Source organism: Eptesicus fuscus, chromosome 5 (genome assembly GCF_027574615.1).
Source record: "Eptesicus fuscus isolate TK198812 chromosome 5, DD_ASM_mEF_20220401, whole genome shotgun sequence".
NCBI lineage: Eukaryota > Metazoa > Chordata > Mammalia > Chiroptera > Vespertilionidae > Eptesicus > Eptesicus fuscus.
The window spans coordinates 55,722,348-55,733,234 of NC_072477.1; the positions used below are offsets into that span (position 1 = coordinate 55,722,348).

Consider the following 10,887-nt stretch of genomic DNA (forward strand, 5'->3'; position numbering starts at 1 on the left):
AGAAAACCCTAAAGACTCCATCAAAAAACTACTAGAATTAATAAATGAATTTGGCAATGTAGCAGGATACAAAATTAACACCCAGAAATCTATGGCATTTTTATATACCAATAATGAACTCAAAGAAAGAGAAACTAAAAAAACAATCCCATTTACCATTGCAACAAAAAAGTTAAGATACCTAGGAATAAATTTAACCATGAAGGTAAAGGACCTCTACTCAGAAAATTACAGGACGCTGATAAAAGAGATAGAGGAAGACATAAACAAATAGAAGAATATATCGAGTTCATGGATTGGTAGAATCAACATCATTAAAATGTCCATACTACCCAAAGCAATCTATAGATTCAATGAAATCCCCATTAAAATGCCAACAGCATACTTCAAAGACCTAGAACAAGTTCTCCAAAATTTCATCTGGAATAAAATAAAATAAAAAGACCCCAAATAGCTGCAGCAATCTTGAGAAAGAACAAAGTTGGAGGGATCACAATACCAGATATCAAGCTATATTACAAAGCCACTGTTCTCAAAACTGCCTGGTTCTGGAACAAGAACAGACATACAGACCAATGGAACAGAACAGAGAACCCAGCGATCGACCCAAGCCATTATGCTCACTTAATATTTGACAAAGGAGGCAAGAGCATACAATGGAGTCAAGACAGTCTCTTCAATAATGGTGTTGGGAAAATTGGACAGAAACATGCAAAAAAAATGAAACTAGACCACCAACATACACCATACACAAAAATAAACTCAAAATGGATAAAGGACTTAAATGGAAGACAGGTAACCATAAAAATCTTAGAAGAATCCATAGGCAGCAAAATAACAGACATTTGTCGTAGTAATATCTTTACCGATTCAGCTCCTAGGGCGATGGAAACAAAAAAGAAAATAAACAAATGGGACTACATCAAAATAAAAAGCTTCTGCACAGCAAAAGAAACTATCAACAAAACAACAAGAAAGCCCACTGCATGGGAGAACATATTTGCCAGTGATATCTCCGATAAGGGTTTAATCTCCAACATTTACAGGGAACTCATACAACTTAACAAAAGGAAGATAAACAATCCAATCAAAAAGTAGGCAAAGGACCTAAACAGACACTTTTCGAAAGAAGACATACAGAAGGCAAAGAGACATACGAAAACATGCTCACAGTCACTAATCATCCAAGAGATGCAAATCAAAACAACAATGCGGTACCATCTCACACCTGTCAGAATGGCTATCATCAACAAATCAACACAGGACAAGTGCTGGAGAGGATGCGGAGAAAAAGGAACCCTGGTGCACTGCTGGTGGGAATGTAGACTGGTGCAGCCACAGTGGAGAACAGTATGGAGTTTCCTCAAAAAGTTAAAAATGGAACTCCCATTTGACCCAGTGATTCCACTTCTAGGAATATATCCCAAGAAACTAGAAACACCAATCAGAAAGGACATATGCACCCCTATGTTCATAGCCGCACAATTTACCATAGCTAAGATTTGGAAACAGCCTAAGTGCCCATCAGCAGATGAGTGGATTAAAAAACTGTGGTACATCTACTCAATGGAATTCTATGCTGCTGTAAAAAAGAAGGAATTCTTACCATTTGCAACAGCATGGATGGAACTGCGGAGCATTATGCTAAGCGAAATAAGCCAGTCAGAGAAAAATAAATATCACATGATCTCACTCATTTGTGGAATATAATGAACATAAACTGATGAACAAAAATAGTACCACAGACATAGAAGCATCGAACAGACTGTCCAACCTATGAGGGAAGGTGGGGATGAAGGAGTAAGAGATCAACCAAAGGACTTTTATGCATGCATATAAGCATAACCAATGGACACAGACAGGGGCGGGGGTGTGGGGGCCTGTGCTGGAGGGTGGAGGCGGCCGGGAGAGGTAAATGGGGGGGGGGGGGAAGGAGACTTATGTAATACTTTAAACAATAAAGAATTTAATTTAAAAAAAAAAAAAACTATCTTTAAGACAGAGCCCTGAAGGATAAGTAGAAGTCAGCTAGGTTAACTGGGGCCAGAAGGTGGGTGGGGCTTCAAAGGGAGAAAGATCATTCCTGACAGAAGAGGCAGCATACACCTGGGATAAAAGAAAGCATGGCCTGTTTGAGAAACTGAGCAATGTCCTCGATGACCAAATGGTACAAAAACAAGGAGGAATCTCTAAGGGTAGAGACTGGGAAATAATTAATTCTGAGCCTGCAAGGCCGATAAGGATTCTAAACTTCTTTCCACATGCAAGGAGAAGGCACTTGGGAGCTTTCAGTTTGGTTCCTTTGGCTGCAATAAAGAGATGTGTTTGGAAAGGGGAAGGTAAAATCAGGGAGATGACTTAGGGGGCTGAGGCTGTAGCACAAGCATGAGATGGTGGTAGCCTGGGTGGCATGGTGACAATGGGCATGGAGAAAAGAGGACAGATTTATGGAAGAGCTCCCAAACAGAGGCAGTCCTCAAATCACATTGCTGCCTCCTTTTATTGAGTCAACCTCACAACTCATCCCCCTCGGCCTCCTATATCCCACCATCCACTCACATCCTGGGAATATATATATGAAAGTGGGGAAACCAGGTGGCCTTCCCTTGAGCCATGAACATTTTTAATTATATATCTATCACATTTATAATATCGATTGGAAAGAGACCCTCTGCCATTAAACATGCATAATCCCCACTTCCATATCCAATTAATCACTGGAAAGACCCTTGGTTTTACAAAAGGAAAGAGAACAGTTTCAGCACAGCCACTAGCAACCAGAAATGAGCCTGAAAACTAAGTCCTCCATCTCTTCCCAGGCCAGGGTCCTGTCCACGCGACCACCGAAGAGAAGATGGTGATCAGCGTCATGCTGCTCTGAGGTGAGAGGCTACCTGTCCTTCCCCTCCGCTTCTACAAGGCTCCGACCACTTCAGGACTAAAATGGACATCATGGATTCTTAAGAGGATTTTTTTAAAAGAAACAAGTAATATGTTTCCTCCTCTATTGTGCATTTTCCCTAGAAGCCCTCTATAAAAGGTTTTTATTATCCAAGGCAGCCTTTGAGATGTCACTCCAGCCCTAAGTGTATCTGCATTAAGGTGCAGCTTATTTCTTGTGTCTCCCAGAACCTTGCCCTCTTGCTATTAGTACATTCACAACCCCTCACACTCGCAACAGAACAAGAGAAGTCAGAGTAGATGAAAGGAACCAGATCCATTTGCTCCTAACCAGGCCCCTTAAGAGCCTCTTAGAGGATCCCAGGTTACAAATATGTTCATCTTTTCCATTCACAAATACCTTTTTTAAGGCAAAGATGTGTCTATAGAATGGGACAAGAATAAAGTCTATTGTTCCCTTCTAGAATCCTTTCTTCAAAATGTTTTTATCCAACCACAAAAATGGCTTTCGATGTATGCCATTGTTTCACAGATATATTTTAAACATATACCTGTCTCTCTGGGATTGTGGGTTTCTGAAGCAATCAACATTTCTGAGGTGTGACACAGGAAAAGAATTTGATACTCTTGTTCTAAGGGACAGAGAGAGAAACCAGGGCTTTATTTATAAACCAGCAGAACTGCATGTACTTTAACAGAAATTTGGTATTGACTTCAAAACCTTTACAGGGATAATTTCTGCTTTCCATAACAACGACATCTATGGCATCTAGCTTTCCCCTCTATATTGGTGACACAAGACAGAGGAAGGCCACATGTGATGGGTTCCATTATGCATCAGTTGCAGCCATGGAAATTGAACAAAGACCCCCATCTTACCCCATATCTTGAGAGTTTAAGACGTTATGTTGCTGACACTGTGCTGTGGCTAAAGGGTGAAAATAAAGATATGCTGTAACCTTGGCTGTGAGCCTTGAACATGGCTGGATTCGTTTCTCACATCACAACTCATTTTTCCATGAGCCCTGGTGCCTGGATGCAAAATACTTTATTTATTTTTTTCTTTTTCTCAAAAGGCTTTTTTTTTTCTTTTTTACAATGGAGCTATGACAAAAAAATACATTAAACATGAGGCTGAAAATCCTAATCTAAATTATCCTCCCAGTCATTCTAGTTTAAATACTCTATGAAACAGAATATTCCTCATGAAAAACATCTTTAGGAGAAACATAAAATAGATTCTGAGGAAATTATTGTTTCTGGGGGATCTGACTTTTGTCCTGGTCATGCAGAGAATGGTTAAGCCCTAGATACTCTTGGGTCAGGCAAACCTAGGCTCCATCTCTGCTCTGTCATTTACAAATATGAGGACTTTGCAAGTTGCTTAACATTTAATTTCTGGGCAGGAAGAGGGTTGTGTAAACTGGGAATAATAACTACTTTATATGATTACTAGGCTTAAGATAATATGCAAAAGAGCTTAGCATTGTGCCTGACAGATGTATTATTTATATTCATCTTAACTATTATTATATTTATTATACTTAATTTCAGTACAAGGCATCATCTTCATGTTCTTTAGGCTAGTATAATGAAATGTCAAGCTATAACTATTATGTTCATAATCCAGTTTTAAAGAAACCAATTTTTATGACACCCTCTTAGTAAGTAGAGGAAATATTTTTAATTCAAACCAAAAATATTATTTTAACCAAATTTCCAGAATAATTCCTCAAAATCATATTTTACTTAAGTTATCCAAATAATGGCTTCATTTATCCACATTCCATCACAAGAGACTTTAGATGTGTCAATGAACTGCTTCTCTAAATTATTATTTTTTAAAATCATCTATTTGGACAAATTTTGGCAAAGCCATAATAAGACTTCTACTAGTCCTGAGGAAATAACCAAGTAGTTTCAGGGCAGAAATTATCTATACTTTTATATACTACAGTTTCTTTATCTATTCATCCATCAATGTACATTTAGGTTTTTTCCATATCTCATTAAAAGAAAAAAAAATTAACTATTTATGGTGATGGATGTTAACTAGTTTTATTGTGGTGATCAATTTGAAATATATACAAATATCAAATCATTATGTTATACACCTACAACTAATGAAATGTTATATGTCAATTATACTTCAGTTTTAAAAAGACACTATAAACATCAAGTTTGAGAAAAAGGAACCCTCATGTACTGCTGGTGGGAATGCAGACTGGTGCAGCCACTGTGGAGAACAGTATGGAGTTTCCTCAAAAAGGTAAAAATGGAACTCACATTTGACCCAGTAATCCCACTTCTAGGAATATATCCCAAGAAAACAGAGACACCAATCAGAAAGAATATATGCACCCCTATGTTCATAGCAGCACAATTTACAATAGCTAAGATTTGGAAACAACCTAAGTGCCCATCAGCAGATGAGTGGATTAAAAAACTGTTGTTACATCTACACAATGGAATACTATACTTCTATAAAAAAGAAGGAACTTTTACCATTTGCAACAGCATGGATGGAACTGGAGAGCATTATGCTAAGTGAAATAAGTCAGTCAGAGAAAAATAAATATCACATGATCTCACTCATTTACAGATTATAATGAACAACATAAACTGATGAACAAAAACAGATCCAGAGACAGAGAAGCATTTATCAGATGCTCAAACCTCAGAGGGAATGTAGGGGAGGGTGGGGGTAAGGGGGAGAGATCAACCAAAAGATTTGTATGCATGCATATAAGCATAACCAAAGGACAGAGACAGCAGGGGGGTGAGGGCATGTATGGGAGTGGGGGGGGGCCAACGGGGGGATATGGACACATATGTAATACCTTAATCAATAAAATATTTTTTTAAAGTTGCAGAACATATACACAATGGAATATTACTTGGCCATAAAAACAAATTAAATCTGACCATTTGCGACAGCATTGATGGGCCTAAAGGGTATCGTGCTGAGTGAAATAAGTCAGCCAGAGAAAGACAAATACCATAGGATTTCACATATATATGGTATCTAAAGAACATTAACAAACAAAATAGAAACAGACTCATAGATACAGAGAACATACTGATAGCTGCCAGAAGAGAAGAGGTTTGGGAGGCTGGGTGAAAAAGGTGAAGGAATTAAGAAGTACAAATTGGTAGTTATAAAACAGTCACAGGGATGTAAAGTATAGCAGAGGGAATATAATCAATAATATTTTTAAAACTATGTATGGTGCCAGATGATTACTAGAAATATCTGGAGGGGGAACACTTTGTAAAGTATATGATTATCTAACCACTATACTGTAACCTGAAAGTAATACAAAATAATATTGAATGTAAACTGTAATTGAAAAATAAAATCTTTTTTTTTTAAAGAAGAAGGTTTTTAGTCATAAATGATAATTCAGGTGACAGAGAGTAAAATGTTTTCTGTCACAAATGATAACTCAGGTTATATAAGAAGAAGTATTTCAGTCATATATGGAAAAGAAAGAAAGCTTTGTTTCCCCCAAGGAACAAGTATGTTCCGCCTTCTCCACTCTCAATACTTCCTACCTATGAGCAATGTCAGCATGTTACTAAGCAGGTATCTCTTTACATTGGCTGCCAGGAAGCTTCAACTTCAATGAGCAAGTATATTTACTATAATTCTACTAGAGGCCTGGTGCATGAAATTCATGCATGGGGACGGGGGGGATGTCCCTCAGCCCAGTCTGCGCCCTCTCACAGTCTGGGAGCCATCAGTCAGACATCCTTAGCACTGCCTTGGAGGCAGTAGAGGGGGAAGTCTGACTGAGAGCTATAACCAATGGACACATACACTGGGGCCCATGGGGGGGGGGGATGGTGGGCGGGCTAAGCCGGCAGTTGGACATCCTTAGCACTGCCGTGGAGGGAGGAGAAGATCCCGCCACCACCACTGTGCTTGACAGCCGTGAGCCCGGCTCAGGGCTTCTGGCTGAGCAGCACACTCCCTGTGGGAGCACAATGACCACCAGGGGGCAACTCCTGCATTGAGTGTCTGCCCCCTGGTGGTCAGTGAGCATCATAGAGACCGGTCATTCTGCCGTTCGGTCGATTTGCATATTAGCCTTTTATTATATAGGATGATCTGCATGTTTGGGACCTAGCTTTCACTTACCCTTTATTTTCTATTACCTTTATATATGGGGTAACCCTAATTTTTAATTACATTTTATTGTAAGACTTTTATAAGCCACATCAAATCTCTTAAGAGTGAAAAAGAAAGTCATAAAAAAATGGAAAATTAATCACTATCAAACACCTTTAGTGTAAAGGCAAGTGTTATGAGCTTATATCAACAGAAGATTTGTCATTCTGGTTCTCCACAGCCTGTCCACATTGTCCTGAATTCATCACTAACAAGCTCTATGACCTTAAGCAAATTATTTAACTTCTCTGTGCATATTTTCCTCAACTATATAATGGGCTTAATAATAGTACTCTTCTCATAGCATTGTTGTGAAAGTCAAGTGAGTTGATTCTGTAAAACAATGCCTGGCAATAACAGGTATTCTGTTAGCTACTATTGTTATATATATATATATATAAAAAGACATCATTATTGGTCTAAAGAATCTCAGTGTCTAGTAAGATAAGTGCCTACACACAGACAGGAAAAATAATGCAAAGGATAATTTCATTGTTACTGTGTTAGACAACCAGCTAATTCAAAAATCATACTCTGTCCTTTTATTTACATTCCTGTCACTTTCTATATGTAATGTAGAGTCATGAGAATTTTCTTCCTTAAATTCCAATCTACAAACATGGGGAAGTTAATATTTCATTGACATTTAATCTAATTGCCCATATGTGATAGCAATGATTATAGTACTTTGTCCCTGACATTTATGTTGCCTGAACATCACATGGCTTAAATTGGCCCACAAGCTATAACTGTCCTCAATTGATGTCTATCTTTAACTTTTCTGGATTGAGAACAAAATTTCAGCACCAGAGTACATACTCTTTCACATGCAAACAAACCCAAACACACAAGCACATGTGTACACACAAAGGAGGTGTCTGGGTACCATAACTGAACCCACCCCTGCCCAGTCAATCTACTATTATGTTTCATCATTTCAATCGATTGTGCAGCAGTCAACTGGACTGATCATGTGGTGACCCAGCCTGGTCATTAAGACAGCTGTGATAATCAGATCAGCTGGCAGACAGTCAACTTTGTTCATCTAGAGATGGCAGGAGTCTCCCATGTCAAAAAATTTTGCAACCCTGAGGTAGACTTTATTATTGTAGACAGCATTCCTTTTTCAGGCCATTAACATAACTGGGATCCAATTATCAAGTTCACTTAAAGCATCACTTTTTGAAATAAGCACATAAACTGCAATCAAAACTTGGAATGCAGTGCTCACTTCGGCAGCACATATACTAAAATTAGAATGATACAGAGAAGATTAGCATAACCCCTGCACAAGGATGACATGCAAATTCATGAAGCATTCCATATTAAAAAACAACAACAAAACAAAAAAACAACCTTGGAATGTATGTGCTACATCTACCGAGACCCTCCTGTTAAATAGTTGGAAAGGGGTGCCACTGAAACAACAAGGCTTTTTGGCTCCGGTATAAAGGGCTGAATTCTTATGTTGCTTTATTTCCCAATTTGTAATTCCAAAGTCTGTGCAGTGCTGATGTCTAGTTAGCTACATCTTCATGTCCTGTATGGTGGTGGGTGCAGCTGGACAGAAGCAGGCTGCTGGTTCACTGTGATTGTGTGGCCCAGCCTGAAAAGCCTCCTGGGACCATCAGTGTTCTGCAAATTACAGTCGGCCTGGCCTGAAGGTCAGCAGCCATCCCCCAGCAGGCACTGGCCGTCCCAGCCCACTGCCCTTGAGAAATTGGTGTGCTGCAAAACATATTTGCTCAGATACGGAGAGAAAGCGATTCTTCACCTAATTATATCCATTTGGCTCTGAACAGATAGATCATCTCTTTGTGGGGAAACAAAGCAAGAAGGAAAGGGATGTTTATGTATACTTGCTTGTTAAATCTCTCCAAAATTTTGTAGGGAAGTTGTGTGTAGCTAAAATTAGATCATGAATGTTTATGCTTTGTGAATTGAACACACTATATAAATGATGGATTGGAAAAGTGAGAGAAGGATAGAAAGTGAGAGGTGGGGCAAGAGTATGCACCCCACCATAGGGCTGTCTTACAGAAATGGCCACAGTGAATCCCTATCTATAAATAGCTCCCAGCAAAAATGCCTTCTCTCTAGCCTGCGAAAATAACAGTCATTCTCCATCATTGAAATGCCTCTGAGTGCTGCTATTCAATCTTTCTCAGCTCTATGCAATGTCTTGACTCATTTGCAAAGAGCTGAGTGTAAGCCAGTATTTCACATGTAAGCTATTTTGCTAACTTAGAGTTAAATCAGTAGACAAAGAAGCGCAACGGAATGGTCTGAAAGTACCCACACAGCAGCTTGGGAACCACACAATACGGGTGCACCAGCCCAATGGGGGCAGAGCCAATTGACCTCAAGTCTATTTGGGCAAAATTGTACAGTAGGTACATTTTATTAGGCCAAGGAGGTTTCCAGAGCTTTTACCCACTATCTTCCTTCTTAGCTGGTGTCCAAAACGAGTTCCCTTATTCTTTGTCTATTCTGTACCCATCTTCATCCTTACTCTCCTAATTTTGTCCTCTTAGACCATTCATTCACACTAAGATATATGACCGTTCTCTTGGGTTCAGCTGTATTTTAATTGGGGTCAAAGAGATGAAACTCTGGGTGGAATTTCAGGCCTTGTTCAGAGAAGGACTTAGGGCCATGTAAACCTTTCTAATAATAAAACGTTAATATGCAAATTGTCCCCTCAACCAGGAGTTCAACCAGCAGGCAGGCTGGCCAACCGCCCATGTCCCCTCCCCCTAGCCAGGCTGGCGGACCCCACCCATGCACATTCCTAAACATCCCACCCTGCTGGAGGTCGCCACATTTTCTGTTCTATAGTGGAGCCCCAGAATCATCCCTTGTGGCTAAAGGTTTTTCTGCACAGCCATGCAGAGGACTGACTTGGAAATTATCTTGAGCACAATGCTTGGTCCAGGAGCCCTGTGAAGTATGGCCCTGGAGAAATAAGGCAGGTGAAATAGCTGGGAATGACAGCCAACTTCCAGGCCCAACTCCACCACATTCATCTGGAAAATGAGGATGTTCATTGTCATCTTGACCACACAGCAACGTGCACAAGGCTGCTGGAGCCTATCTAAGAAAGCCTTTGAACCCCTCAGATTAAAGGGATTGTATAGTTTAAGAACAAAAGGATTCAAAGCCTTACTGTACAGTTTAAAACGTTATTACTATCCTGGCTTCTGGTCTCTAAGAGAGAGACACTGTTTTTCTAGTTATTTTATCTTAATTTGCAAGCAGTCCTAGCTGAATTGTTCATTTCTTTTCAAAATCAGCCCATTAGTTACAAGGTTAAGATTCAAATGGGCAGGGGAGAAGAAAAAGAAGCAAGCCAGTAAGAAGAGGAATGGACATCTTCATCTTTAGTAAGTGTTTTGTTTGTAAAGCATGCATTTCATTCCATCTGAAGGTAAAAACAAACAGATGTGGGGAATGGTCTCTTCACTTTCAGCTTTGCGGCATCCCAAGGTCTAGGGCAGTGATGGCGAACCTATGACACTCGTGTCAGCACTGACACGCGTAGCCATTTCTGATGACACGCGGCCGCATGCCGAAGATGAAACATTTGCTGCTCCTGAGGATGAAACATTTGCGACTAGAGTCTTGGAGTTAGTTTTTTCCTCAAAGTGACACACTACCTGAGTTATGCTCAGTTTTTTGGCAAAGTTTGACACACCAAGCTCAAAAGGTTGCCCATCACTGCTCTAGGGTCTATCCAACTCTCCTGTCCTGGCTTAGGTTGAACAGCTTTGGGGTTCTGTTCTGGAAGCACTAGCTCTGTGAGACTGACCATGTGG

The 10,887-nt window shown here is 39.7% G+C and overlaps 1 non-coding gene across 1 annotated transcript; it reads left to right on the forward strand.

The window, feature by feature from the left end:
* Positions 1-8,295: 8,295 nt before the first annotated feature.
* On the forward strand, positions 8,296-8,402 carry LOC114232047 (U6 spliceosomal RNA). Its single transcript, XR_003618099.2, has one exon. It is a non-coding gene; the product is annotated as a U6 spliceosomal RNA (small nuclear RNA).
* The last annotated feature ends 2,485 nt before the right edge of the window (positions 8,403-10,887 follow it).